Below are 27,600 nucleotides of genomic sequence, written 5' to 3'. Positions count from 1 at the left end.
TTCCCTGTAAGTGTAGGCGTAGTGAGAGAAGGAAGGAGCTAGGGAGGATCCAGAAGCTGATCCTGATGGAGAGGCTCAAAATAAACGGCATCACTTGAACCTGTTTTTCTCAGCTTGAGCCCTCTCTGCAGGTGACATAGAAGGCATCGGAAGTGTAGTTTCTTGCTAATAAATACAAGCCTTTCCACATTTGCAAAAGAGAACTAAAGTAGAAAATACTAAAAGTAATGAGTAAATGCCCAACAGGCGTAATACCTCACACTTTGTGCCAGTACTGTGCAAAATGAATCTCAGAACCATTTTCTTAAAGGCCAGGTTGTCCCAGGTTGTTTAAATTGATCATGAAAAACTCTGTTTTAGGTGACCAGTGGTTGTTCTAACATGATTTCTGAAAGAAATCTACCTGAGACTGATGATCATTAGTATTATTTCATCAAGGGGGAGCTTGCTTTCTTTTTATCTTTGGGGAGATATTTCACTGGATTTGGGAACTTCCATGCTTGCTGGCTTTGATTCATCTATAGGAACTGTTTCATAATGCCTTGTCTTGCATGTTCTTGCCACTGGCTTGTGATGGAAGAGCTCTCTTGCAGTGGTGACTCTTCCGGTCTTCCTCTTTGGATCATTTTCAGGCTGATACTTCTGGTTGGTTGGTTGAAGGAATGTTAGGAAGGCTTATTGAAGGCTGTGGTGGTTAGGGGGAAAGGTCTGGAAACCTTCCCAGTGTCGTAGCCAAAATCAGAGTGAGGACAACTCAACTTCGTAGTTCTTTGAAAAAATCGTGTTAGACCCGCCAGTGAACATTTTCCTTTTGCCAAAGGAGCTAAAGAAGTGCCATTTCCCTGGAAACTAGGACAGTTTCCCCAGGGCCACTCCTGCTTCAAGGTATGCTCAGGTGCAGTGTTGGGTGCTCTTGCTGAGTTGTATGGAGGAAGAACGTGTGTTCTTGTGAGTGATGAGAATGCACTGCTTTGTGCAAAATGGATTGCTTGGGGTTTTAGAGCATTCTGGAAAGTGTGTGATAAATGAAGAGGTTGTTACATGTCCTGCTTACTGCAGCCTGTTTTGCTGAAGTCAGGGAAAGCTTTCTGAGCCAGAAGTCTCAGTGTGGTGCTCCAAGCATGACCTGCTCCCTTGTGATGGTAACAAAGAGCAGATCTGTCTTCCAGCGGCTCTCTGTGGCTGCTGCGGAAGAGACTGAGCTGTACCTGCGTTGTCCCTGAGCCACGGGGACTTTACCCTGTTAACCCAGATCCACATGCGTTGAGGAGAACAAATTCTGCATTTTCAAGTCTTTTCTCGCACGGCAGGAAGGAAACTTTGATCGCTGACATCATGGTTGGTGGAAAATACCCCTGTGAAATCCCATATTCCAAACCACACATGGTAAACAAAAGAAAATCTCACTCTGTATTTTCTTAATGTCACCGGTGGTTTTCCCCCATCTTGTTGCTGTCTAGGAGTTGGAGCCAGAAGAGTTTTATAGCATTTTTATTTCATTTGCACATAAAAGCATTCTGTTTCCTTGGGTCTAAAGAAGGCTGAATTACTGTCCTGGTAAAACATACCAAGGAAGTAATGTAATGAATGAGTGTTTTAAGGTTGCTGGTAGGGGGATGGGGGACGCACCACCACAAGGAAGCAGTATATATTAAATTTAAATTAAGATGCAGTCTTAAAAGTAGTTTTGGAGTTTGGGGGGATACGTTTTAAAATAAAACTAAACACATTGACTTAGTGTCCTGAAATACTGATGTTCTCTTAATATAGAAGAAACAGTGGCATTATAAGCTGTAGAAGTGATGTAGGGTAGTGATGCTATATGTGAATTAAGGTAGAACTTGAAGTTATGTTGGCTTGAATTTGTATGGTGGTTTGTGGTACTGCCTGTTGTGCACAAGAAGCTTTTCTCAGTAGGCTGTGTTGCGGTAGCAGTGCAGCCTGTCTGAGGTACACTCCTGCATGGCAAGGTGCCTGTCCATATCCCTGGGAATGGGTCAGAGGATCGGGATTTGCTGGATGGCTATCCTTCAGGGTTGTGCTCTTTCTGTGGGATGGTGTGGGCTGTGGGATGCACACTTCAAACGCATGCTGCTGGGAGTGAGCAGAAAATGCATTTTGTAGATAAACTAGTTTTTAGAGCATGATTGTATTTGTTTAATTGATTTTGTGTAAATTGCTCATAAAACATTTCTAAGTTGCAGGCTCTGTAGGTACTTTTGGATCCATGAGCAGGCAGGTGCAGTACACTGTGTCTGAGCAGTCACTCAAGCTCAGCATTAACTTGGTGTTTTTGTACTTGCTGGAAACGGATCTTTTGCCTGATTGATCTGTGTTTGTGTGCGCATGAATAATTCACAGGTATATGCATTTGGATATACACACACACGTCGTGGTGTGTGCTGAACAGAAAACGTATGGGCCAGTAGGTACCCAGAGGCAGAGCAGCCCTTTCTTCAGTTTATTTTCCCAAAGTGTTGTTGTAGACCAGATATATTTTTCTACTCTTGCATGTGCTATAAAATAATATTTTTCGAGATGGGAAAAATATCAAGTTACTTCCATTCTGTGCTTTTACAAAAATCACTTGAGAAATTAACATTCTTGTGTATCAGGTTACAGGCATCCGAGTTCGGGAGGGGCGAGTGTGTAAGGGGAAGCAGGATGTGAGCTAGGAACAAAGGCAGCCTCGTGTTGTGGAGGGGTAAACAGGGATGATGCCGCTTTGTGGTGGATCCCTTATGGGTGTTAACAAAAGTGTGGATACTGTTGATGAGCAGTCTTTGCACTGTTTCCGTACACACTGTTATATCCATGTGCAATTCCGCCTGTGTGCATGGTGTTAACTCTGCTCTTGCGTTGCATGTGGTTTCCATTTGCCAGTCTTCAGGTCTTTTTCTGCAACAAATTTCTTAAGAATTTTGCTTTAACTCTTGCTGTAAGCCCATGACCCCTGGTTGGCGTCCCAGCACCATCGCCTTTCCCAGCTCCAGAACAACCAGAGAGGCCTGTTCTCCTCTGGTGGTTTTGGAGCCTGAGGTGGGGACAGTGGCTCGGACATGCTGCCTCGCTCCTCTCAGCTCTGAGGAGCTGTGTGAGGTCCGGAGGTCCCTGGAAGGGGGAAGCTGAAATGCAAACATGAAGCTGAATAATAAAATGATGTCACTGGCAGCCAATCCGGAGGGGTGATGTCACATGCCTGGCAGCCCCCGCGCTCCCAGCACCAGCAGCCCCCTCTCGCCACTTGTCCTTTTCTCACCGCCAGGAACTTCTGAGGAGCAAACCTTCTGAAGTTCATTATTGCAGAGTTAAGTGCACGTAAAACACAATTCATCACTTCTGCAGTTCATGAGATTCTAAAGTTTCCCAAGACTGTAGAGCTGGGTGGGAGCTCTTATAGCTCTTCCATGGAGCACATTACAAGCAGGCAAAGCGATTTTCTTTAGGGTTTTTTTCTTCACAGCACTTGCTGTTCTGCCCTGTGACTGCTGGGTATAGGATACGTGTTGGTATGTGTTTGTTACTTTTGATGTGTATTGTACACTATTTTTATTTCCTTATTTATTTTGTGTTATACATTTAGGTCTTAGATTAGCAAATCCCAGAGATAAGCTCTAAATTACTCATGTTGTTTCTGTCTTCTCCTATCCACTTAGCAGAGGCTGTGTTGAGCATCTTGGCGGTTCAAGCTGTTGGAGGCTGTAAGAGCTGTTTATTATTTCTGAGCGAAATTTAATAGGTTTTCAAACCAGAGAGCTGAGGCACCCTTTCTGATATTCAAAACAATGACTGTATCTACAGTTTGAGGTAGATATAAAAGAAATAAATAATTTTACTCTATGAGGTCATTGTTGATGCCAGGAAAGAAAGATATGAGCAAAGAGATCTCAAACAAAAATCTAGTTTTAGAGGATGGACAAGGTCCTCTATTATGCTTTGTAGTACTTCCTTCTTTTATTTTTTTAAATGTTTTTTCTCCAGAAGCAAAAATGGTGAGGAGGAGGATGTAAGGAGGAAGGAAGGCTGTAAGTTTTGTTGCACAGACTTCATCTGCATTTGGGATAAGGAGAAGTTGTGTCAGAGGGCTCTGATGGTTTTAGCTTTTCAACGATAGATATTCATCTTCAGTCCAGGTACTGGAATTTCTTTCCTATTTTAGTCTACACTGGATTATACATGACATATACAAGAGATGTTTGATCAACTTTAAGGACAGCCATGTGACCCAATCTGGGATTCCTGAAACTATTGCTGGAATGAGAGCCAAGCACGGGGCTTGGGCGAGGTGGTGTTAAGTGTGTTTGGGATCCCTTCTGTGAGGCGTGAGAAGGTAGAAGGAGGTGTGTTGTCTTTATAAACTGAGAAATGGTCAGATTAAAGCAGGTGATTCCTCCTGACCTTGGGCTCCTGAGTTGCAGCTGCTGCAGGCAGGGAGTGAGGCAGAGGAGCAGCCTGCGTGTCCTGTACAAACCATTCATATCATAACCCAAATTACAGGGTTTTGTTTTCATAGTGCATTGTAAAAGTGATTTAATGTTTTGTAATTGTTTTCTTGGAGGAAAAACCAAGAAATTTATGTGAGCTTCAGTTAAAGATGCAGCTACTGTAATTCATCTCTGAAGGAGCTGGAATACTTTTAAAATGCATGCAGCAGTCTAAGATAGCTGTATTATTGAGAAACCACACTGGAGCTATAAATCAAAAGGCATCTTTGAATTTATTTTTTTCATTGCCAGGTATATGGAGAACTGTACCATTAGGCCAACTGGAGAAAAGATTTAAGATTTTAGTCCTCGTCGCAGTTTTATTCTTTTCTTGTAAAGAATCCTGCTGTAATGACAAGCATTGACATCAAAATAAGATGCTTTAGAAAAATAATTAAAATAACATGATGCATTTAAGTTCATCTTGGGTGGTTTAGCAGCATTGATGCTGAGCTTAGGAAGGCATTTTCCATATTTTACAGCTATCAGTGTGTTCCAAAACAGCAAAAGAGACTGTAAAATATTCCAGTTGATGAATGCCTGTTGGTGTGGATTCTTGTATGCGCATAGAGATACAGAGTGTGGATTCAATGAAAATGGAATGAGCCAAAGGCATGTGAAGAGTTTCACATGAAATAAGCAGAGGAAGATGCTCCGAGAGGAACCATCATCACTGTGCTGTTCACACATTTCCCATGCTCGTGGTAAACTTGGATTGCTGCCTTAGGGCTTCTGTAACAAGGGAGGTGAAGCCCAAGCAGATCCATATCCCTTTTAAACAGGGAAGTTACAGCTTTCTGTACTGGACAGCCACTTGTTATAGGGCAACTAATTCTTTTTTCAATCTCAGTTTATAGGACATTTTTCATACGTGGTTTCCTAGAGGGGCATTTGTTAGTTGAAAGCAAAGCCTGTAAAACTTAAGTGCTTCCATTAATAGCCTGTTTAATTCTGGAAAAGTCTTATATAGCCGAGTTGAAAACTGATGACTAGACATAAGGATCCTTTTCCTACCGGCAGCTGGGACTCACATCAATTCCTGATGCATTAAAATGGTAAATTTTGTAGTGGAACAAAAACTGAAAATGTTTGTGGGGCTGAGTTTGCCAGCAAAATGATGATAGAATAGGCTATTTGGTAAAGTGTGATATAAAAATGCAGCAGCCTGCACAATCAGTAAGTGTAGGTGTATCCTTGTTCCTTCTGCAGTTGTAAACAGTGCACAGTTGTGACTGTTTGTGGTAATAGAAATAATAACCTGACATAGGAGATTGCTCATCTCTGAAGTAAACCTGATGAAATTGTAATATGCAGAGCTTTTACCAAACTGTTGAAGTTCTTTAATACAGTTTTATGTTCCTATGTTGGATTTGTGAGCCGTGTGGATTGGGAAGTGCATCGGCAGTGCTCTAAGTCTGCGTTAAGTTCTAGGCTGGCCTTTTGGGTCCTGTCTCAGGAAATTCTGAACTACTGCTGACGTGTTTTACTTGTGCTGACTTGCTTCATGGCCTGGTTCTCTTCTGGTAGTTCAGTGTGGTGAGTTGTGAAGATTTCCTGCTGTAGCATCAAGGTTGGAGGATGTGGTGATAATTGGTGGTGGTGATGACTCCAGTTTTACCAGATGACTTGGACATTCTTCCCTCTCCACCCTTTGCACTTTGCCTTGAGCAGCCCCTTCTTTGCCAGCAGGATGCTTGGACAGAAGAATGAGGTAGTGGTGACATTTTTCTCCTCTTGAAACCTGGACGGGCATTTAAAAGGCTGGATAAAGGAGCTGGGGGTCAAACTGTAGGCGGTTGGTTAAAAAATGTTGGCTGGCACTACTGGAAGAGTTGAAATCATACAGCTTCCCTTTCCATAAGAGCCTTCTATTGCATGAACTTTAATTTTGTATGTCAGTTATTTGAACAAAGCTTCAGTCTGAGGCTGGACTCGCTTTGAGTAAGCTGATACTAAGTTTAAATTGATAGACAGAGTTACCCAGAGGGCATGGATGTATTTGTGCTCTTTGTTCTCTCCTTCCTCTTTCCCACTTCTCTATTGTTGGTGGCTGAAATGACATTCCTGGAGACATCTCCACGGAGCTGCCCCACCCAAGCTCTCTGTGTCTTACCTGAGTGCTGCAGGGTGGCTCAGCAGCCTCTGAGCCTCAGGTTGTTCTGATTGCTTCCAAACAGTTGGAAAGAGCAGTGAGCAGGATTCTGGTGTTGCACTTTGGGATTCTTGCCTGTAGAGGGATGATGGCTGCTCTAATTCAGTTTGTTTCTCTAGGAAGTAGACTGAAGAACATTGGAGTTATTTCGTCCCAAGAGAGCATCGTCCTAGTTACTCCAGGCTGTTTTGGAACATTTTGTGGCTTTTAAACCTTATAACATGTACCAGTTATAACCTGAAAAGAGGGTGGCTGTATTGGCATTAGTCTATTGGAAATTTTTTCCTGGACATGATCAAGCTGGAGACCAAAACCATTTCAAATGGAGAAGAAATGACATCAGGCCATTTACGACCTTAGCATGGCTCAATGAAGCTCAGTGTTGATACTCTGTTTTCACCACCCTTTTTGGTGGAAAAATAGGTGTTTCTTGTTTTAATATGAGCATTTGGTAATTTTGCTCTGTTGAGACTTTTAGCCATTTCATTTCTGACTGCACCTTCGGGAGAAAACAATCACAGCTGATGCCCTTCCTCTACATCCAAATGAATCTTTGAAGTAGTAAGACTAACAAAATAATGTAGAAAACCATTAAACTAGAATAAAAGTTTACGGAAGCAGCTTTTTAATGAACTAAAAAAGCAAGTGAGTGATCTGTACCCAGGATTTCCTAATGCATTTATACATGGGCCTTCATCAGCATGATCTGTCCTGGAACAATGGATTCTCAATCTGGGATGTGAATTCTGCGTATTTTTTGGCGTTGGAGCCTGTTGAGTGTGGAGTAAAATATGCTTTTATAACATCAAATGGGAGTGTAGAATCTTGAGGCCAGTTTTGGACTGGAGAGATTCTTGTTTTGCAGAACTGTCTTGTTGTACAGTTTTTAGTAGCAGTACACAGGATGCAGTGGGGCATCAGGAGAGTTTCTTGAATTAGAGGGGTAAATTGTACAATCTAGCTTCCATGTAGAGGTACTCACAGTATACAAGTCCACCTTATTTATACAAATCTACCATGAAAATTTGAAATTCATGAGTGGTCACATGGTGTAGGAGTGGTTTATTTATTTGGAAATAATAACTTCAGATTTCTCTGACATGTGACATCTTATGCCTTAGCTTAGACAGAATCTTTTAATCAAGTTATGAACTGTTGAGGAAAATGAGTTATTAATGGGAACACAAGCAGGTAACACCAGTGTAGTGAGCAGTGGTGGTGAAATGTCTCTCTGGAGAGAAATGTAGCATCTCAAGGTAGAAAAACATTTTTTTAAAGAAGGCACTATTTCAAAGGCTGAGGGTTTTTGAAAACAATTTGGTGCCAAAAGCTTAACCTGTTTTTCATAAACATGGTTGATGGTTGGAGCCAAAATAAACAATTAAGGTCCTTAAATGAACCGAAGTGAGGAATCATAGCTGCCCCAGCAGGCTGCTAAAAATTGTAAGTGCGGCTACGTGTGAGTCAGGGAGGACAGTCAGGAGCAGGGACCTGGGGATGGGCTGGGTTTCCTGGTCACTTCTTCCTTGGTGCTGCTTTTCTTGGAGGAGTACAGGAAAGATGTGAGCGAGAAATGGTGGTTGTGCCCTAGTCTAGAGACCAAGGTGGCTGTAACTTGACAGAAGAGCAAGGCCATTACAGACTGTGGTGTGTGTGAGCCAGAGGTATTACTGTGCTGAGTATTTTTTATTCATTATCTTTTCTCTCTCTCCTTTTTGCCTCCTGCAGCACCTCTTGCCAAAGGTTTCATTTACGTAGTGCAGTACCTGTGTCACAGGTCAGCCTCTGCCTGGCTGGGCTGACACCCACTAAGCTTTGTTGGAAGATGTCCCCACTTCCCATGGCCTTTGGAGTCGAGCAGCTCTCTGTTGAGGGGTGGATGCCTCTGAGGTGCTGAGGGAACTTGTGCACGTACAGGGGGATCAGGACAGGCAGGAGGAGCTGGACGTGTCTTCACTCTGAGCACTCAGTGGCTGCAAGATGCAATCACAACGTGTTATTTTCAGCAGTTTTAAAAGCAACCCTCCCATACCACCTTCCAGAATATTATTATTATTTGAAATTTTGTGGAATGGGTGTAGAGCATGGGAAGGTTCTGGCATCTGTGGGGATCTTGGGCAAGGCTGGCTGTGCTCGTGCTTTGATTTTCTTTTCTAAACCACCTTTATAAAGATCTACAGGAGAAATCTACATGTTTTACTAGACTGTAGAATTGCAGATACCTGTTGGGAGATGTACTGGATGGTCTTCAAATGGCTTCAGCTGTCCAAAAAACTTGAACAACTTTTGGAGAGATACGATTGCTAACCATCTAAGCAATTGAATTTAATCTGCTTTTTTACATTTCTGCTTGGGAATTAGTTCCAATCTATTCCAGAAAGTAGAAGCCTGAATTAAGCAAGATCCCTTTCTCATGGACAAATATTCTGATTTTGAGAGACACTGTGTAGTGGCAGCATTTAACTTCACCTGTTTGTTCTTCCTCTGGCAGGTTAGAGAAACTGGCAGGGAGGGTTAAGCTCTAGGAAGCTGTTAAAATACATTTTTCTCATATGTTCCTTTATAGTCACAAGTATGGAAAGGACATGCAGAGGTGAGGATTATTCACAACCATAAAATGAAATGGAGTTTGAAGTTAATTTTAAATTTACCTGCATAAACAAAGCATGGGTATTACATTTTTTTCCTTCTTTTAACTGTGTCTGTGAGAGAAGTGTCAAACGGTGCATTATTTACGAGCTGTTGCAGATACTGGACTTCTGCATGACATCCTCACCTCATAAATGCCTTGGTGGAGAAAGAAGAATAGCTGGTGTGTCTCATTTTCCAGTCCTCCAACTCCACAGATACCCTGGTTATCTGTGGGACTGTGTGGCAGCCTTTGGCTGTCTGGAGATTTTTGCCAAGTGAACTTGCAGGAAGTACTCAGAGATCAGCTGGATGTGTGCTCAGTTCACTATAAACAAAATATTTGTCCTTAAGCTTAAACCAAAAAGGAAATGAAGCAAGGAGATGTTAGTATCTTCCTTAAGGAGTGTAAGTAACGATGTCAGTGTTAATTCTTTAAAAAAAAAAAAAGCTCTGCCTATTAAAATGCTTTTCTGGTGAATGCAGAGTTTTCTCAAAGGCAACAGAATTCCTGTCTCCTACAGAGATACTTGCTGGTTGTTGGAATAGCATGGCTCTGACATTTTTAACATTTCCTCAAATTTAGGAGCTAAGTCACAGCTTCAGGACCTACATATTACTGGAGGAATTGCTGGAAGAGAGCATGTAAAGCACTCTGGGATGGTGGAACAGGGACACTCCTAAACAGGATTTGAGCAGTGCTGCCCAAGAGCTGCACACTGCCAGTGCCTGGTTCCTGCTCAGCTGCAGGTGGGTCCTGAGCAAGACTAAGTAATTCTGGCCTGATCAACAGGTGGATCCTAGAGGTTCCCTTAGCTAGAGGTGGGCATGTTCTTGGTGTGCTGCAAGTTTGTGTTAAAACTCAAACCTTCAATGTAGTCATTGGAAAGAACCTGTGGCCTTGGACTGGGACTTCAGCTAACATGGGAGCTCTGCTGACATACTTGTAGTGTTGGGTTTTTCTGTGTGTATATTCTTACCAAAAATCAACAAGATTTTTCTTGTTGAAACCAATAAGAACTCAAATCTGCTTTTGTAAATGTTCCCTGTTGCAATAGCCAAGTGATAGAACCTTTTTTAATAGTTTTAGTGAGAAGTCAGATGTCAGAACTGCTGAGAGCAGTGATTTAGTAAAGTACTTATAACTAAAGGAGAATAAACCTTGATTAGTGGAGATAAATCTCAAATACTTAAAGGCACTTGGACAGAGCTTTTAACTAGCTGTTGCATGAGTAAATAATGTGCAGGCAGAAGCTGAAATTAGTATCAGTGTGAATTACATGTTGGGCAGCTTCTGCAGTTAGTGCAGAATCACAAAATATCCTGTTTCTTCTCTTGTCACCCCAAACCAACAGATGTTGCCCTGGTTGCAGGGGTAGAGCCCTGTGAGCAACGGAGGGATATTTGGCAGAGCACAAACAAATTCTTGAAATACTTGAGAATTTCTTTGGAAAGCAGCTTTGAATCTTTGTTATTGCTTTGTTGCAGAAATAAATGTTAGGCTCCTTAGCAGGCAGAAACGCATCATGAGCCTAATGCTGGACTTTTTGCAGCCATGGCTGTAGTAGGTGGGGATTCTTTTTCCTCTCCAAAGGAAGGGTTTCTCTCTTTGTTTGTGGCTTTTGGCACACGTTAGCAAAACATTTGCAGTGCAGTAATGTGTGTTTTTTTCATCTGGAAAGTGGGAAATAAAACATATTTGTTCCTATGTGTGAATACTCTTTCCCCACAAAAAACAATGTTTGCTTTGTAAATCCAGCCTGCTTCTCTCCTCAGAGTGTGAATTCCTGTGATCTGCGTTTCGGGGAGCAGGCACGTGCACTTCCAGGTTATCACTGAAATAAAGGGGGCTCACAGCTCTCCCCTTCATGTTTGCAGGAATAGGTGAGACTTCTTAAAGGAAGGACCCTCGAGTGGTGGTTAAAGTGACCTTCTTAGGTCACTTAGGAAATGCCATTCGTGCCAGAGCACATAACCTTCCTCCCCATCTCTTCCCCTGCATAGGAGGGGTTGTGGGATACAAAGCAGCCTAGGAAACGGAATGCACATTCTTCTGTACAAAGGAAGCTCAGAATCTCATGGTATATACATAGGTCTCTCTGTCTTCCCCCTTAAAAATGTTTTTTCTTTACCCTGTAATCAGAGAAATTTTTCCTTATTAATTTTCCTTTGGGTGGAGAGAAAAGGAAAAGATCTATTGTTGGGATGGAAGTTGCTGCCGGGGGCAACAATTGGGCTATTCTTGGGCTGCAATTCTAGTCTGGGGGCTCTGAGGGGTGGTGGAAAAGAGGAAGAGGAATATGAGCAAAACCAAGTATTAACTCTGTAATAAACTCATGTTGTTTACCTGAGCCAGGATAGCCAGAGGTTTGGTCTTGTTTTTTCCTGAAGGCTGATGAAACATGGTGTTATTACCACTGGTGATGCTGCTCTCCCGTGAACATCTGGGAGAGGGGGAAGGAGGGAACTTTTTTTCCCTCCAGCTGAGGACATGCAATTATTTTTCTAAAGCCCAAATCAAAACTGTTAGCTGAAGGCAGAAACAGGCCTCAGGAAATGCTGTTTCTTCTGGCAGCAAGAGACAAAGATCCTTGTTCTTGAGACCAGTCTTTGTATAGTTCAGAACAATAATAATTTTTAAAAAATGTCTGATAAAGAACAAGTACTTATTATCATAATGTGTTAACAGAGCTATAATTAAGATTGTTCTTGTCACTTTTTTTTTTAATATTCTGTCTTCCTTTGGGAGTTCTTAATTGTTGAAAAAAATGAGTGTGTATTTACATTTGGTAAAAAGAGGTTTGGGGACTGAATGTTTTAGAGCAGCCCTGTTTGCTTTTCTGGGCTCTTACCATGAATATGAGAGACAGACACTTTGAGAAAGGAATGAAAAGATCCTGTGGATTAACTCAGGTGTTGCTCAGGCTCCATCCAGAAGAGGAAGCAGCCACTTCACCACTGGCTTCTTAAAGACTTACTGCCTTTCTGATGTTTCTGGATCTCCCCAAATATCCTGGGATTGCTTTGGCATCACTCCCCCCACTCCATTCCTCCCAAGGACATGCTGTCAAGGCTTTTACACCACCAAACTGCCATATATGCTTTTGTTTTAAAACAGAGAGACTCCTTTCAAGGTTAGATAACCTCTTTTATTATTTTAATTACAGCTAGAAATGTTGATCCTTGTTGGTTTTTTTTATTTTATTACACTGTATTGATCTCTAGTGCTGCCTGCTTCTAAATGCTGGCGCTCCCCTGGACTTCGATCCCTTGATGGAGAAGTCACATGTGCTCCAATGAAGACTTGAATATTCAGTTTTCATTAAAACTGTGATTTCATCATCAGTGAGACATGGGATTTTAATGCTGTTTTCACATGTGGCCCTGCCAGCTCACAGTGCTGGGCAGGGAGGGACCTGGAGGTACCTGAGGTTTGTTCACCTTCAGCTTTGACAGCTGGCTGCCTGCCAGACATAGGGAAGGTTGTCATTAATGCTCTTAATTTTTATGAGCGTTTGAGATTTAAAGTGTTTACTCTATGTTGTCGGTTGTAGAGCCTTTGTATTTAAAATAAATAATCTTGTTTTAAATTAGTGTTTCCTGGAGGAAGCTATCTGGCTATTGTAAAGTGCTCTGTCAACAGAGCTGCATCCTCATACCAGCAGAAGAGGAAGGATCTTGTGTCGATACACAGAGCTTGGGAGAGCTGACACAGAAAAAATTCCCATGGACAGGGCTTTCTGCTTCCTACTTTTTTTGCACAGATGGGTCTCTTTGTTTTTGATTAAACATTAATCAAAAATCAATTTATGACTCCATGTAAGTGGTATTAGATAAGTCTCTGTTTATCCACGGTAAATAAAAACATTGTTCAGACATGAACAAACAACAGTCCTAGTTTGGTTTGAGTTTCTAAGTAGATGGGGATAGAAAATTGTAATTAAAATTGCAGATTTCATAATTGAATGTGTTCTTTTAAAATGAGAACATTTAGTTTAACTGTAGCAGGATAAAAAAGCATGATTGAACTCAACATCTGAATGTTTTGCAAAAGAACATGAAAATAGGATTTGAGAGATCCTTCAGTGGAAAAAGGTAATCTTATGGGTAAAGAGGAGACTTCTGAGGCGGTGAGGTGTAACCTTGAGAATATTGGACAATTTGGGCAGCCCACAAGATTTTGGGGTCTGAATACTCTGATTTGCTTCAAAGGCAGAATTAATTTTTGTACATTAATGGTATCTCTGGGTAGTAGAAGGAATGTGGAGGAGCAGTCCAGGTATTCATAGGAATTGAATGTGGGTTTAAGCATTTTACTTGCAATTGCTCTGACAATAACTGGTGGTTTTTAATTATTTTTTTTTCTTCAGGCTGAAATACTGAAGACAAGTCTTTGTTTTCATGCATGTGTGAATAGTTCTGGGTCTTTGTCATGCTGCTTTGTGCCTTTTCTAGTTTTCTTCCATCCTTTCTGAGCTGAAGGGCTCAGAGTTGCAGTCTGTATTTGAGATGTGAGCAACCTGCACTTTCACAGTGTTAGAATGAATTTTTTTTTTTTTTTTTTTGTTTAGCATTTCAAAAAAGTATCTGCAATTCACAGTCCTCCCTCGGGTGGGTTTAGGTGAGGTCACCCCTCTGGGACCCAAAGGGAAAGATGCAACTGTTGGAAGGATGAGGAGACGTGTTCTGGGGGGCCTCAGCGCTGCAGCTTCCTGTTACGTGATAGAAAATGCTGGATGGAGCATTTGTTGTGCATGAATGATGTAGTAGTTGGAAAAACTTTTTGGCCAGCTTTGACTTGTTCTGTTTGTTCGTTTTGTTTGCACCCAGAGTGCAGGGAAGAGGATTGAATTAAGCTTTAGCATCCTCTCAGTTATTGGGCCAAATGCCACTACTTTCACTGCCAATACAGCCTACGGAAGATGTGTAGGCATGGAGAGTGTGGGAGTTTCAGAATACACAGCATCTTTTAATTGACACGGGATTTGTAAAGTGCAGCTTGTATAACTGGTGATACCTAATCTCCCTTGTCCCTTCCAAGAGGCACGTTGATGATCCATATGCTTGATGGAGGTGTTGCTTTGTCTACAGGAGATAAGAACTGCATACTTGATCAGAGATGTCTTGCCTTTGATTTGCCTGCAGGCATGCAAATTTAAGCCATAAATTCTGAATATTCTCTTGCCTAAGTGAAGGTTTTATCTTTTAAATTTTTTAAAGTTTTCCTCTTTCCAAGGGAGACTTTCTGCCCCTTTAAAAAGGGGAAAAGGAGGTGTGGGGATGAGGGAGGGACCTGCAGTGTTCCGTGTGAGGTGCATAATGAAAGGTTACACCTTTCAGAGTCAGGTGCTGGGTGTTGCTGGCAACCAGGTGGATTCAGGAAACACTGCTTTGCAGGTATTTTGTTACTTGCCACAGTGTCACTCCTCCCGAGTGACTCGGCATGTCTAACCTTGCCTGATCCTCAGGAACTGTCATCCTGCTTTCCCAAGGTTCCTTGTGGAGGAACCTGTTAGGACAGCGGCTACAGCAGCTTTGGCCCTTGGGAATAGAAGGTGATGGCTCACACAGAGGGTGCTGTAGGGACTCAGGAGAGTGTCTCCAGGAAACAAGAGATACCTGAGTTGTGAACTCATTTAGGTTGGAAAAGACCTTTAAGGTCGTTGAATCCAACCATAAACCGAACACTGCCAAGTCGAGCAAAAGTCAGGCTTAAGCAGCTGAAAGTGAGTTCTCAGAGAATGTATGTCCAACAGAGCAGAGGAAACTGGGAGAGGGAAGAAAGGAGAATGATCCATAAATATTTTATTACTAGGTATAGAAACAAGGTGTGCTGACATCTGTTTTTCTTTCCCAGTGCAGCTGTTACTGTGTAGTGTCTGTGGAAGAGCTTCAGCTTTCCTGGTGGCACTGTCCTCCTTAAAAATCAAATCAAGCACACACAAAACCCCCACAACACAGAGGAAGTGTAAACTCTACTAAGCCTACTGACAGTAAGCTAGCTGTTGTTGAGTATTAAGACTACTTTTCACCAGAGCCTCTGCATTCCAGGCTGAGATTCCCTGCTCTGGGAGGTTTGGGGCATCCACTGTGGTCAGTGTGGCAGCCTGGGGCCTTGGGCTTTGTCGGGCAAGATCCTGAAGTTACTTCCTAATTTTAAGCACAGGTAAAGCTGTGAGATTTAATGTAGATTCTTCATAGTCTTCAAGTCAGTTAGGGGTTTTCTTGTCATCACTACATCAGGAATTTAATGGCACAACATGAAAGTGGGTACTGGGTGGATTGCAGTTCCTGCTTACTTTGCAGATGCTTTTACAGCAGGTCTTTTGTCCCTCCTCCTAAGCCCTTCTGTTTTGAATCTCAGCACCCTGACAATCCCCATGTCTCTTCATTTTCTACTGTGTATTTGGACAAAAGAATCAGTAGTGAGGAGCTGGGCACACATCTGAGAGCGTTTTCTCCCTCCCTGCACCACCCCCTTCCTTTTTTTTTAATACAGAGATCTTGAGTGTTGTGAAAGGGTTCAGTTTGGTTATTCTCTGTTTTGAGAAGATGGAAACAAAATGTCAATGATGTTTCATTTGAATTTGTGTTTAATTTAGTATTTCTTGATGTGTGATATGTAGGCAGTGGTGGTAGGGATGTCTGCATCCAGCTGTGCAAAAATTAGGGAATGCTGTGTTCTAGAGGAGTAAATTGAGGCCAAATTTGTGTTCCCTTATGATGCTCTGTGTTGCTGTTGTCTGTAGAACAGTGAGGTTTTTTTGATTAGTGTAGTTGTGCAGTGACAGCAAGAAGGACAACTTCTCATTGTGATCTGATTTTTAGATTTATTTCAGTTTTTATTTACTGCTGCTGCACTTTTCCCTTTTTTTGCTTTCAACATTTCCTTCAATGCAGGTTGCTTTTAGAACACGATGCTGAGACCGTCGTGTCTAAAATACTCCAAATGTTTTCAGAGCTGGCTGGTTCCAGCCCCAACACACACAACTCTGTGCCTCCCAAAAATAGTCACCTGAAGGGAAAGACAGAGGCTGAAATGGAGCTGCTGAGCCTCGGCCTGCCCTGGGCTGTGCTTGCATTCCTCCAGCAGGGCCTGGGCCTCTTTTGAAAGCAACCTTTCAGCTCATGGAGCTGCATTGTGTAAACATCTTCAGCAATAATTTATTCTCTTGAAAGAGGTCAAACTAATCCCCCCATCCTGGTTAGAGCTGCCTTAGATGTTACTCTGAGCGGCACATTTTCTGTCTTGCAACAAGTGTGACATCACTCGAATATAGCAACAGAATGTGGTCAGATAGCATTTTAAACAAATTTTAAAATCCTCCCCTGTGGGGCGGATTTATTGGGAATGTTGTTCCTTCATCTGTATGTTATCAAGCTAAATACCAAGCCTTGGTTTTGCTAGAATGTTTCTGTATGTGTAGGAAAACCCGCGGCTGATTTGACTGCATTGATATTTTCCTCCCCAGTTTGTTTTCTGTCTTGGAAAAAAGAGTAAGTGTTTGTAAAAGGGGGAGAAAGATATTTATAAAATCTGCCTGGATAGAAAATAAGTCATATTATTTTCTGAGTTTCAGAGCATTCGTGAACATAGTTTGTCGTAAACAAACTCATAAAATCCTCTGGAGAAACAGATGACTTTGATTTCATTTTTTTTTTCCTCTTATAGGAGCAGCATTCTTAACTTTTGCCTTACATTTTTTTAGCAGAGCCTGAAAAGCTCCATGTTGTTTTTCTCCTGTAATAGCAGTCGCCCCAGCAAGGACATGGCATCTTTGGGGTTTACCTCTGTCTCCAGCCCCTGGGAGGTTGTTTACTACTTTCAGCCTGGAATAACAGGCTAGTCCCAGGGATCCTCCCTGGGGAGCCGGATTATTGACATCTGCCAAAATACCACTTCTGTGCTGGGCCGGGCGGCGGCGGGATGCTGCCCTGGGGGTGCGGTGACCGTGGGGCAGCGGGATGCTGCATTCCCGTGGGGATGCTGCGGTGGGATGCAGGATGCTGCTGAGCTGCGGGGCAGGCACAGCCCCCGGCACTGTGAGCTGAGCCCATGGCTCCTCTCAGGGCGGGAGGGAAACAGTGAGACCCTTTTCACGAGTGAGGTGTGTTGGAGCCTATATTTGGATGCTGCGCCTCTTCTAAATTTGGTTTTCTTCTCATTAATACAGGAGCTGTTTTAATCTCCCTGTAGGGAAAAACATGGGGTTGCTTTAAGGGTGGGTTATTCTGGGGGTTCTTTCCACCCTTTATGAAAGGCCGAGGTCTGTTTTGGAGGGCTGGAGGCGAGGGAAGGTGGAGGAAGGGGTGGAGGGCGGAGGGGAGGGTCTGCTGCTCTGAGCTCCTTTGTGTGGGAGCACCGCGCTCGCCGCTCACCTCCCGCCGGCTGGGGAGGGGACACTGGAATGGGGCAGCTCCTCTGCCTACTAATGAAGGCCCTGGGTCGGACACGGCTGCGGAGAGAAGCAGAGTGGCTCTGCTGTGGGAGGGGAATCCAGATGATGATGTTTCCATCTCCCTTTTCCCTGTCACAGGCAGCCTTGCGGCTTTCTGCAGGGAGGTGCTTGTCCTCCCCGTCTCGGGGGAGTGTGGAGAAGGAAGCGTGGCAGCATCGTGTTAAAATAAGCGGATTTCTACCTTTTGCCGTGACCTGAACCAGGTCTCCCCCGTTGCAGCAGCACGAAGAGCTCGCAGTGGGTGTGATGGAGGAGTAGTGGATGGGAATTACTCGTGTCGGGGCTGCTGGCAACCGTGGAGTGGAGCTGTGCGTGGGAACGGACGGCGAAGGCAGCCAAGCTGCCATGCTGTCACTCCATGCTGGGACACGGCCTTGTGCTGGCCCTGTCACATGCTTGGAGACCTTCCCTGGGGTGCCGGAGGTGTTTGTGACCCAGCTCCGTCTGTGGCAGGGTTACAGGGATGTGGATGCCGTGGGTCACGTTTTGGCATGGATTGGTCAGGCAGGCCGGAGGGCCTGGTGGTTTGTTCTGCCAGCCGTGTCCCCCTGGCCTGGGCGTCTGCTCACGTCCAGCTTTGGTGCAGTGTCCGGCAGAGCCTCCACATCCGTGTGGTTGATGATCCTCACTAATTTCAGGCGTGGCAGCATCCCCGAGTGTGGCTGCATCCTGCCCTTACTTAGGGACATGGTTTAGTGGTGGCCTTGGCATCACTGTGTTAATGCTTGGACTCTATCTCAGATATCTTTTCCAACATAAACAACTCTGTTCTTTAGGTACCTCTGTGCAGGTCCTGATGGAAATAAAGTTTTAGAGGAGATGTTGATAAATATAAACAATATGAAAGAGATTTAGGCTCCCACAAAATGTGTAAAAGTCCATCAGGTTATTGCAATAAAAGCATAAAGGACTTTGGGTACTAAGCTTAAAAGTCCAGACAACCCAAGGAAATATAACAAAATTGAGTTAGTTGCAGGAATTATTTCATTTTTCTGTAACTCCTGCTATTAATCATTTAAATGACCTGGGATGGAAATTCCAATTATAATAGTTACTTTTTGCAGTATTTCAGGGTACTCTGCACTCCAATAATTTGACCTAGTTTATTGGTGGTTTAATTCCACTCTCATTTTGAGCACTTTATTCTTTACCAGCTTCGTCAGGTCTTCTAAATATTTTACTGTCTGCTCCGTTCCAGAGTCAAATGGGTCAAGCATCAACTTCTGGCTAGAGAAAAACTGTGTAGAAAACCAGTACTAGTGAAATCCCTTAATGGAACAGATGCATTTGACCTGAGAAATTACATGTACGCTCCAAAATCTGCTTCCCTCCTCCTTCTGCAAGAGTATCTATTGAAAGATTTTTCTACTGTAAAAATCCCTTGTCTGTATCCTTAGACCATTCAAGTTTCCAAACCCTGCAGCTAACCACCTTTCTATACGTATTTGCTCAAGTAAGGGCTTTTTTTTCCTGCTTTACTCTTCTAGTAGTCTTCCGTAGTGAAGATTAACTTCACAACTAGGATTTGCTTTTCAAAAAACAATGTTTGCCTTTTGTGAAACTTGTATCGAGTTCCTGCTGGAATTATTTGTTCTCTCTGAATTTCATCGTGTTGCAGAAAAGATGCACGTGCTCCAGGGGAAGCAGCAGATTCTGGAGGCAATGTGTGTATGGAGAAATCTTACTTTGTTGTGATAGCTCTCATTTCTAGGACAGATGTACTTAACTAATTTTTTAAATTAAATTCAAATCATGGGTAGTGTGAGGTGGCAGTTTACCAATGGCTTTTGAAACGTGTTTTTCTGTGAGGAGTGAAATGTGTGGCTTGGAGCAGCAGGCAGGGTATGAAGAGTTCCTTCACATGTTTATCGAGGAGCAAACCTGACAGGTCCTTAGATAAAAGCTGAAGAATTATGTTAGTGTTTATCCCTTTGACTTGTGCTCTAATATATTTTGTAACAGACCTCTTCAAATGTGTAGAGTATTGTTCATCTGATAAAATCCTTCTAAGGAATTAGGCCCAACTTGTAACAAGTTAAGTGTAGCAATTAATATTTCTACTGAGTGAATTTTGCAAGCAGTATTAAATCACTGAGGTTAATCTCCTGACTTCTTTCCCAAGCTCTCTTCTGATCAAAGAATTTAGGTATGTAATTTCTTCTTTCATAAGAAAAATGGTTTTCCTGTGCTGTATGGTGCATGTATGTAAAGTGTCACATTCCTGCAGTGATTGTGAAGAGGCACAGTATTCATCTGTGGTCATATTTCTGGCTTTCAAAATCAACAGTAAAAGTTTTGCAGAAAAAATTTCCGTTCAATTCTTATCTCTTATTCTTGTGCAAAAGTAGACAGAGCATTTCCGTCCCAGGTGACCATCCTAATTTCCATGGTTTCTAACCCAAACTTTTTTTTACTTTTGAGAAGTCAGGAATGGAGTGCTGCTTTAAAAAAAGTTAAAGAAAAGCTTAAAAATGTTTTCTGCTTTGTGTTACTGAACTGTGTGGGCTGATGGGCTTCCTGTTCCCTTCAGAGCTCAGCAGACTTGGGATTTTGTGAGCTTGGGAATGAGTCCCTTTACCTGTGCAGGCTCCAGGCTGTGATCTGCATCTTCAGGTTTGTCGTCTCCTCACTGTGCCAGAAAGGGGAGAAGTCACATCACTCCACAGGCTGATGTTTGTTCCTAGCTGGTGACACAACCCAAGCGAAGCGAATGCAAACTTTGAGAGTACCCGAGTAGCTGCTACCTGTGTCTCTTTGGGTTTCCTGGCCCAGAGCAGGAGGCCACGGTGCCTGGTGCTCCTGAATCACTCACAGGGACCTGGGCTGCTCAGGTGATTTCAAAAACAAAGCCAAATGCCTGAAGTCCATCACCTCAAGATCAGCTCTGAAAAGCATTACGATAAATTATTATTCAGTGCATTCAAAATAAGAGCGAATCTAAAGCCCGTGGGATTTGCTACCTGGATCTCCAGATCAGTGAGATGTCTGTTCAGTGAAAGAAACAACCACCGAGGGGTGATGGATGGGGGATGGCCTTTGCAGGAAATCACAACAGGGTGGAAGTGAGGGGTGGATGTGAATGACTGATAAGTAACACTTATTATAAGGAGCTTAAAAATAAAGGAATAATCTGAGAGCAGCTACAACGTGCAGGAATTTGGGATGTCTCACTTGTGGCTGTGCTGAAATCTCTATTGCAGCTCTTCTTTTTATATCCTTTGTCCTTTGAAATACCTCGCTGTTAGGGTTGGGCTCTTATTTATTTATTTCTTCCGCTCGGCAGCTGCAGTGCTCAGACTGGGAGGCTGAGGTGCTCACAATGCGCTGCCTGCTGCCAAGAAAGGAGGTATTTGCATTCATTTTCACATTCTTATTCTGAATACAGAAAAAAAAAAATGCCCCCCCCCCCCCCCCCCCCCACCCCCCCCCCAGTCCTACTGAGTCCTGCCTCCCCTAAACTGTAAATACATGTGCAGATACGTGATTTGGAGGATTTAGAGGGGGTGTGGTACCATCCACTGGCTTACCAGGCAGGTAATAGGAGTGTCTGTATTCAGCGAACAAAGAAGTCTTACAGTAATCCAGAGTAGCCGTATTTAAAAAAAAAAGGTGTAAAAAAATCAGTAATAGGTTTCATAGCAGTTATTTAACAGATTCTAAGCCTAATACTTTATTCACATTACTTTTTCTGAATTATTTTTTTCTCAAAATTGCAAGTTGTTCATACTGATCCTATCAGGAGTAATCTGTGCTCAAAAGGAGGAAATTGTTCCCCTTTTTCGCTCTTAAGTAATTCTGACAACGATGCAAGAAGGAGAAATCAGACATTTGTGTGAGGTGCAGCTTTTGAGGTGCAGAGCTGGGTGTTGGGGTGACACCCATATGGATTGGAGGCTTTCAGGATATGAGGGAGGCCGTGCCGTGCCTCTCGCTCCCTCTCACTGGCAGTCTTACGACTGGGAAACAAATGGGATCGTAACCTTTCTGAATGTGGAGTTTGGGATGTGCCGACTGGATTATGAAGGCAGCAGTTTAACTAAAGGGACATTATTTAGGGGCGGAGGCTCAGAGAAACCCAGAGATTGAGACTCCAGATTTTTATATTGTGACGTATTGACTAAAACAGATGTAAAAAATAACCCTATTGCCACGACATTTGTTTTTGTGTGTCTGCTCAGGTTTTAACACGCCTCTCGTTATGATTCAGAGCACAGCATAGAAATCCACTGTGCCATCTTTTTTTAATGCATTGAATGATCTGTAATGTGTTTCTTTTGTGGTGAAACCCCACTGCCTCAGCATGAAGAGCGTACATGTGTATTTTGTTTAATTCAACATGTTTTCCTCTCTCAGTACTGGAAATAGAACATTTCAGTTCTCCAGTCATCACTGCAGCAAACCAGTGCATTTTGTGCAGTTTGTGTTTGGTTTTTCTTTTCCACCTGAAACATCGGTGTGAAAACTAAGAGGGCTAAAGGGAAAAAGCCAATCTGCTGCTGGTACTTGTTTAGAAATATCAAATAACCTCCAGTGTGGGGTTTTTATCTCACTGTCTTTGTGGTAAGAGTGGTAGAGAAAAAGGCACGTGAAAGCCTGTGACAGTGTAGCCTGTAGCAGCTTTGCAGATTGATTCAGATGTTACATTCAGAGTAGAGATTTTATACACAGTAATGAAATCAAACGGCTTAAAATCATCTTCTATTGATTTTCATGAAGAGAAATCTATACCTGCAGAATCAGACTGAGGTTATGATAAGCTCTGTCTTTAAATTTTTCTTTGTTTTGTGCATGTGAGCTTTTAAAAGAGCTTTTTTTTCTGTGCTTTGAATGGCTGCTGCTCCTGCTTCCCTTTAATTTTAAGCCTGGAGTCAAGAGCTGTGTACTGAATGCTGCGGCATAGGAACGCTCCATGCACGGGGTGCATGTGCCGAGTTAGGAAGGGATATTTTTATGGATATTTTTATGTGGCTGGGGTTGCTGTGGCGTGGGGGTGGTGGCTGTCCCTGCCCGTGGAGTGGGTCCCGTGGGGCAGCGCCTCGTGATGCTGCTCCAGACTCATAAACAAACCATCACGTGGGTGTGCAGTCCTGCAGAGCGGCGTGCGGGCATGGATAGACAGCCCCAGCATTATCCTTATTGGATTTCCCCGCCGTGCTGGGGCTGATTTGAGTGTTTTGGAATGAGTGGTGAATGAAACAACACAAGGCGCTTTTTTTCTCTTCCCTTCTTTTCCTGTTTATATTTTTTTTTCTTTTCAGTTGTGGGATTTAGGATGCACAAAGAGTCATTGAACCTGTAAGAAGCCTCTGTAATGCAGGTGTTTGCAGTGCATCCTGATCTTCTTTGTTGACAAAAATACATTAACATGAGCAAGCACCACACACTTACTGTCATGTGAGAGGGTGTAGAGGTGCAGATAAAATAATAATTATACTTGAGGATTTAAAGAATTTTGTTCTATGCATCTTTTTTTCCTATTTAACCAATAGTGTTTTTATTAAAAATGGATTTTTCTGGCGTGTCGTTCCTTAGACCCACTGTGTACCCAGTGGAAGGCACAGCGCTCTGGAATGTGACATGATTCTTCGGACTGGTCTGTTGAGCCTTGTTTGGGAGTGATTAGACTTGAAAAGCATTCAGTTCTGAATGTGATTGTAGCTCAATTATTGAGTCTTTTGATTGGCAGCATGCACATTATAAATGAGTAGGATGCTGTCCATGAAGCAATATATGCTGCAGGACTTCACTAAGAAAATAACTTGGATCATGAGATTAGACTTAGAGCTGCTGAATACTTCTTAGTTGTGATCTTCATCCTTAGATACAGGGGCTCAGCTGTAATTTGTTGGATGCATGTCAACATTGTTGTTTGATCAAGGTAACCCTGATTTAAATCAACAAATACTAGATTCACAATTGCATCAACTTTGTAGCTTCTGGTTGTTGATAGGGTTCCCAGTAGGCTGTATGGATGTTTGGGAAGTACCAGGCTCATGAGGATACTTTTTTAATGCTTTGTAGGTAATAGCTCCTGAGGTTGCATTTTTAGTAGTCTGGATAGGAGCAAGGCTTGAGGAGTGATGTAAGAGCTCAAGGAGCAGCCTGCCGAGTGTGCAAGCTCCTGAAGGAGGGGGGCAGGGGAAAAGCTAATGTGGAGCAGGAGATGGCATAGTGAACAGGATGCCGTGTTCATTTATCCAGGGATGAGACAGATGTGAGCAAAGCTGTGCACTGCCATGCAGGTGAAGTGAAATCTGAGGGAGCGAGAAGCTGGCCAAGGGGCTTGTGGCCTTGTAGAGTTTCTTTTAAGTGTAGCTTGGCAGATTTCAAACTGCATTTTAAAAGATTTTGGTTTCCACAGACATTGCTATTAAGTTATTTGTTCTGAGCCGATTTGGTTTTTGTTACCCATGGCACCAACAGCCGCAAAATGCTTTTAAAATTGTCTTTTCTCAGAGACAGTGCTCAGGAACACGTTGACCTGGTGCTGTCATTCTCTAAATGATAATTTTAAAGCCAGACACATTTGTTAAACTTAAAAATGCTCCAAACTGTCTATCTCCCAGGTTCAGATGCAGATAGTTTGGACCATGTCCCAAGCTGTGCAGCTGTGGGCAGCTCGTGGAGACTTCCAGTTCCATCTTTGTGCCGTGGGTGAAATCCTGTCATATCCCCCCACTGGTGTGTTGTTAAATCCATCTGTGACTGCAGCCTACTGGAACTGTTGGTGGCTGAGAAAATCCAGTTGTGATTGACACTGGTTGTGTAGTAGAGGTTCCATCAGACATTGGACAGTCAAGTGGGGACCAGAGATAGAAAGATGGGACTTCTGTGTGTCTGGAAGTGGCTGAACTCTGTCCCTGTGTGTCTGTCCCTCAATGGGAGAAGTCACCATCTCTCTTCAGAGAGCAAGGAAAGAATTAGATTAACTTTTCTCAAGTGACAAATTTGGCAGTGTTATCTCTTAAAAACAATTATTGGCATGAAGTTAATTCAAAGACACTTAATGATGTAAACGTGTAAACTTTCCCAGGTGGCACCATCTTGTATATGTGATTAAAAAACTGAGAATGACAAAACAAAGAAAACAATGTATTTTAAAAAGTGAAATTAATTTGTAAAGCCATTTGGCTTATTAATTAGAAAACCTTCAAAAACCAAAACATTATTGAGTTAAGACATCTAAGATCTTCTTCTTGGAGAAGATACCTTGTGCACGTTTTCTTTAAAAGAATCCCAAGATTTTGCTTTATATTCTTTACCCTACTGTAGTTTATAATGAGCATTTCAGCTAAATTTTACTGTTAACTGACATGGTGTTGACTTGTCTGGATCAAATAAGCCCTGTGAGGAGCAGCTGAGGGAGCTGAGGGTGTTCAGCCTGGATAAAAGGAGGCTCAGGGGTGGCCTTATCGCTCTCTACAACTCCCTGACATGAGGGAGTCGGGCTCTTGTCTCAGGCAGCCAGCAACAGGACAAGGGAAACCGCCTCAGGTTGTGCCAGGAGAGGTTCAGGTTGGACATCAGGAAGAATTTCTTCACTGAGACTGGTCAGGCATTGGAAGGGGCTGCCCAGGGAGTTGATGGAGTCCCCATCCCTGAAGGTGTTCCAGAAATGACTAGACATAGCATTCAGTGCTCTGGTTTAGTTGACAAGGTGGTGAGGGTTGGATTTGATGATCTTGGAGGTCTTTTCCAACCTTTATTTTTTATGATACTGTAATCTGTCATGTGTCACTTTAAAACCTTTGACTCAATACTCTTTGGTCAGACAAGCCTGACTTCTTTCCATGCTGAAGATGGTGACATTTGTTGTCATCCTTTAAAGCCTGCAGAATCTTCACCAGAGTGTCTTTGTCCCAAAAGACCCAAGTCTGATATTGCAAAGGTATTTTACATTTTAGACTAGGCTGTGATCCACTGTTAGAGTGAAATACCAGGGGTTTTGTGGCTACTGACATATTCACTGGTATAATTTTTTACAAATACTCCGAAAGCAAGCTGATTTCTAAAACAATTTTTAAAAGATCATCTGGCTTTTGCTTGGTCTTTTCTTTATTATGTGCTAACTGCCTGACAAGAAAATACTTGAGCCCCAGGTCCTCTGAATAGTGTTCTGTAATCGTGTGCTGAAGTCTGTAATTCAGGGCTGGTTACATTTTAAAAGAAAATTATTATGGTCATGTAGTGTCAGAGGCTTTTGCATATCAAGGCAAACAGCTTCTTGTGTTACTAAATCTTCTGCCTTTTGCTGTAACATGGAGTAACTCATCTTTTTTTTATTGCATTTATCCCCCCAAACCCCGCATCAAAACCAGCCACTTGATTAGATTTCATACTTTGTAAAGCATTTTGAGAACTGCTGATTAAAAAGCACTGTATGAATGTGAAGTATATATTTTTCTGTTACTAAGCATTCATCAAGTTTAATTTGTGGGAACCAAGGCCAAGAAGCTGATGTTGGTAGGAACAAGCTCTTCAAAACCTGGGAAAGGGAGGCAGAAGCTTTGTCAGATGAACTGCTGGTTGAAAAGCGCTGCCCAGGAAAGGTATAAATGGATTAAAAGTTTCCTACGTGCGGAAGGACATGATGTGGGGAGGAAGGAGTAATTAGTCAGTTTGGAGATCCTTCTGTAGCAGTTAATCCTCCAGTGGCAGCGTGGCCACCAGCGGATGCTGCATCCTTAGGGATGATCTAGGAGAAGCTGCTTTACTTTCTGTCATCACTTTAACGAGCCACGGTGCCTGGATAAAGTGCATCAAATGAATCTGAGAAATATTTAAGCTGAAGTAGGTATTAAGGGTAGTAGCTGGCCCAACCCCTTAATTTTTCCTCACGTCATTCCTAATTCATAAAAACAAACCATAGAACAGCCTTGAACTTTGTGCAAAAATCTGTTGCTCTGTAATTTGCAATTTAAATGATTCTTCTCTGTATTTGACTGCAGGCAAGATCAGCTATTCTATTCCCATCCAATTTAATGCTTTTAGTTTTGGGTGTGTGCGTGGGACATCCTGGAATACTAATTATTTTTCTCCCCTCCCTGTTTCTTGTTCCAGAGCCATCAACAAGCAGGATCTGCTGTTTTTGGTAGTTCCCTTTCATTGTTTTTCAGTGAAGGTTCTGTCTGCAAATTTGTTTGTTTGTCTGGGTTTTGTTTGTTTTTTAACCAGTGTGATTTTTAAACAGCGTGTTCTGGGTAGTGTTGGCATAATTTACAGGAAACTTCATTTAATGGGTATGGAAGTTGAGGTTCATATAACTGCAGAGAAGGCAGGGCCTGCCCTGCTTGAAATAGAGACAGATCTATTTGTTGTTTCATGTTGCAGTCATAAACATTGGAAGAGAAATACCATTTCTAATGATGGAATAGGAAATTGTTTCTCAAATTAAGTGATGGCAATACAGCCCTGTCCCCTTCCAGCTGGCCAGAACCAGCCACTGGTCCCCTTTTATAGTGAGGACCAGCTGGACCAGAGGTGGTACATAGCTCTCACAACATTTCTCAGCATCAGCACCAAAAGTTTGTGGGGGTGATATGATATTGATAACTGCAGCATGGCCAGAAATACTTTTTTCTTGGCTTGTTTTGTGTACTGTAAATATATACCTGGAGAACTTAGCGAATGGCATGGCTGGTGTGTTCAGAATAGATCCGTACAAGGAGGAGGATGTACCTCTGAATAGTAAAAACACAGTGTAGTATCATGAGGAGGTGGAAAATGGGAAATGTGGTGATGCTTTCACCCCTCTGACCTCTATAACCAAAGATATCTGCAGTTATTGGCTCAAGGAGACCCATAACTGGAAGAAAAGATAATTGCAGTCTTGTTACTACAGTATTATTGGGAAATAAAGCTTAGAATTCAATAAATT

General features: G+C 42.7%; 1 protein-coding gene across 2 annotated transcripts in view; it reads left to right on the top strand.

Annotated features, from left to right (window-relative positions):
- The window catches only part of IGF1R (insulin like growth factor 1 receptor), a 173,693-nt gene that overhangs the window by 89,248 nt on the left and 56,845 nt on the right, over window positions 1–27,600 (top strand). The gene's annotated exons all lie outside the window — the stretch shown is intronic.

The sequence above is a fragment of the Corvus kubaryi genome, unplaced genomic scaffold (genome assembly GCF_017639235.1).
Source record: "Corvus kubaryi isolate FWS band 111438036 unplaced genomic scaffold, C.kubaryi_AGA036_p1.0 37394, whole genome shotgun sequence".
Classification (NCBI taxonomy): Eukaryota; Metazoa; Chordata; class Aves; order Passeriformes; family Corvidae; genus Corvus; species Corvus kubaryi.
This window is presented reverse-complemented; position numbering and strand designations above follow the sequence as displayed.